Raw genomic sequence first — 3,796 nt, forward strand, 5'->3', positions numbered from 1 at the left:
TCAATTAGCTTCACATTATATGGCCTTATGTATCAAGATTTTGCTCAATTGCAGATCTCTGCTAGTAGAGCCTAAGGTTTCTACTGATTATGACAAATGAGGGAAACCATTGAGCCTAAGTTCCTTTGAGTCTGGCTTACTTCACTTAATATGATTTTTTCTAAGTCATTCCATTTCCTAACAAATGGGGCGATGTCATTCTTTCTGACAGCAGCATAGAATTCCATTGTGTACAAATACCACAACTTGTTGATCCTCTCATCAACTGAGGGACATCTAGGTTGGTTCCATATCTTTGCTATGGTGAATAGTGCTGCAATGAACATTGTTGTGCTAGTGGGTTTAGTATGCCCTTGTTTCTGGATGGTTGGGTAAATGAGAAGTAGTGGAATTGCTGGGTCATAGGGGAGTTCCATGTTTAGCATTTTGAGGCACTGCCACACTGCTTTCCATAGTGGTTGAACGAGTTTGCACTCCCACCAACAGTGTAGTAGTGATCCCTCCTGGCCACATCCCCTCCAGCATCTGTTGTCATTCGTTTTCCTGATCCTGGCCATTCTAACTGGAGTGAGGTGAAATCTTACAGTTGTTTTGATTTGCATCTCTTTTATGACCAGAGATGTTGAGCATTTCTTCATGTGTCTATAGGCCATTTTGCTTCTTCTTCAGAGAAGACTCTCTTTAAGTCTTTGGCCCATATTTTAATAGGATGGTTGTACTTTGGAGATTAGTTTTGGAGTGATTCAATTTTTTGAGCTGTTGATATATTTTAGCTATGAGGCCTTTGTCCGTTGTTTGGTTGGTGAAGATCTTCTCCCACTCTGTAGGCTTTCTAATTAATTTACCAGCTATGTCCTTTGCCATACAAAGCTCCGTAGTTTAATGCAGTCCCACTAATCCAGGCTTTCTCTGATTTGTTGTGATTCTTGGTCCTTATTAAGAAAGTTTCGACCTGTGCCAAGGAGGCCTAGTGTATCTCCTATTCCTTCCTGTAACGTTTTCAGTGTGTCAGCTTTTACCTCCAGGTCTTTGATCCAGTTGGAGTTAATTCTAGTGCAAGGAGACAAAGAAGGATCCAGCTTTATTTTTCTGCAGGTGCTTAACCAGTTCTGCCAGCACAACTTTTTGAAGAGGCTCTCTTTCTTCCATTCTATTTTTTGGCTCCCTTGTCAAAGATTAGGTGGCCATAGGTCTGTGGTTTAATATCTGGGTCCTCAGTTCTATTCCATTGGTCTTCAGGCCTGTTCCTGTGCCAGTACCAAGCTGTTTTGAGAATTATAGCTCTGTAATAGAGTCTAAAGTTTGGAATTGAAATTCCTCCAGCACTGTTCTTTCTGCTAAGAAGTGTTTTTGCTATATGGGGTCTTTTATTATTGCATATGAAATTTTAGATTGCCTCTTCTATTTCTTTACAGAATGCCATTGGGATATTGATGGGTATTGCGTTGAATTTGTAGATAGCTCTTGGCAAGATTGTCATTTTCACAATGTTGATTCTTCCAATCCAGGAGCATGGGAGGTTTTCCATATCCTTAGTTCGGCTTTAATTTCCTTTTTTAGGGTTTTAAAGTTTTCATCAAAAAGGTCCTTTACATTCTTAGTTAAGCTAATTCCTAGGTACTTTATTGTCTTTGAGGCTATTGTGAAAGGAGTTACTTTCCTGATTATTGCCTCGTTCCTCTCACTGTTGGCATAAAGGAAGGGAGTTGATTTTTGAGGGTTGATTTTATATCCTACTACTCTTCCAAAGTTTTCAATCAGCTCAAGGAGCTTGGGAGTAGAGTCTATAGGAGTCTTTAAATACAGAATCATGTCATCTGCAAAGAGGGATAGTTTTATTTCCTCTTTCCCTACTTGGATCCCCTTTATGCTTGCTTCTTGCATTATTGCACTGGCTAGGAATTCTAGTACTATGTTAAAGAGTAGTGGAGAGAGTGGGCATCCTTGTCTCGTTCCTGATATTAGAGGGAATGGCTTTAGATTTTCACCATTAAGTGTAATACTAGCAGTGCGTTTCTCATACACAGCCTTTATTATATTGATGAATGTTCCATGGATTCCTAGTTTCTCCAGAGCTTTTAACATAAAGGGGTATTGCATCTTGTCAAATGACCTTTCCGCATCTATTGAGACAATCATGTGATTTTTGTCCTTGCTCCCGTTTATGTGTTGAATTATATTAATTGATTTGCATATGTTGAACCAGCTTTGCCTCCCTGACATTAATCCAGTTTGATCATAGTGTATAATTTTTTTGATGAGTTGTTGTAGACGGTTGGCCAGTATTTTGTTGAGAAGTTTTGCATTGATGTTCATCAAAGAAATAGGTCTATTGTTCTCTTTTTTTGATGAATCTCTGTCTGGTTTGGGGATGAGGGTTATACTGGCTTCATAGAAAGAGTTTGGTAAAGACCTTCATTTTTAATTTCGTTGAAGAGCTAGAGGAGTATTGTTGTGAGCTCTGCTTTGAAGACCTTATAGAATTCAGCTGTGAATCCATCTGGCCCTGGGCTTTTCTTAGGTGGAAGTTGTCTAATTTCCATTTCTATTTCAGAGCTTGAGATAGGCCTGTTGATTAGGATTAGTTCTTCTTGGTTCAGTGTGTGTATGTTAATATTGGCCAGGAATTCATCCATTTCATCTAGATTCTCAAATTTGTTGGCGTAAAGTATTGAGAAGTATTCCCTCATGATATTCTGGATCTTGGTAATTTCTGTCGTGATATTACCATTTTCATCTGCGATTTTGTTTATTTCGATATGCTCTCTTCTTTTTTTGGTAAGATTTGCTAAGTGTTTGTCAATTTTGTTAATTCTTTCAAAGAACCAACTCCTTGTTTTGTTGATACTTTCTGTAGTTTTTTGGATTCCAAATCATTTAATTCTGCTTTGATTTTAATAATTTCCTTTCTTTTACTGGGATTAGGGTTGGTTTGTTACTCTTTTTCCAGGAGCTTATGGTGGGACATTAACTTGTTGGTTTGCAATTTTTCCAAATTGTTGTTGTAGGCACTCAGCGCTATAAATTTTCCTCTGAGTACTGCCTTTACTGTGTCCCAAAGGAGTTGGTATTTTGTGTGCTCTTTACTGTTAAATTTCATAAACTGTTGGATTTCTGTTCTGATCTCTTCGATGACCCATTGGTGATTCAACAATGTGTTGTTCAGTCTCCATGAGTTACAGGGTTTTCGTTGGTGGAGATGTGTGTTCAGTTCCAATTTGATGCCTTTGTGGTCTGAGAGTGTGCATGGAATAATTTCAGTGTTTCTGAATCTGACCAGGTTTGTCTCATGGCCTAAGATGTGATCTATTTTGGAAAATGTTCCAAGTGCTGCTGAGAAAAACGTATATTGTGTTGTTGCTGGGTGGAATATTCTGCAGATGTCTGTTAGATCTAGTTGGTCTAAATAGTTGTTCAGTTCTAGGGTTTCTCTGTTGAGTTTTTTCCTTGTTGATCTGTCCATAGGTGAGAGTGGTGTGTTAAAGTCACCGACAATCACTGTATTTCAATCTATGTATGGATTCAGTGTAAGTAAAGTTTGCTTGATGAAGTTCGGAGCTCCGAGATTGGGTGTGTAAATATTTAGGATCGTTATGTCTTCCTGGAGGAAAGATCCCTTTAGTAGTATGTAGTAACCTTCTTTGTCTTTTCTTACTAATTATAGTTTGAAGTCCATTTTATCTGATATGAGGATGGCAACTCCAGCCTGTTTATGGGGGCCATTAGCTTGATAGAGTTTATTCCAACCTCTCACTTTCAAAAGATTATTGTTTTTTTGGGTAAGAGGTGTCTCTTG

Source organism: Megascapheus bottae, unplaced genomic scaffold (genome assembly GCF_031878675.1).
Source record: "Megascapheus bottae isolate mThoBot1 unplaced genomic scaffold, mThoBot2.hap1 HAP1_SCAFFOLD_62, whole genome shotgun sequence".
NCBI lineage: Eukaryota > Metazoa > Chordata > Mammalia > Rodentia > Geomyidae > Megascapheus > Megascapheus bottae.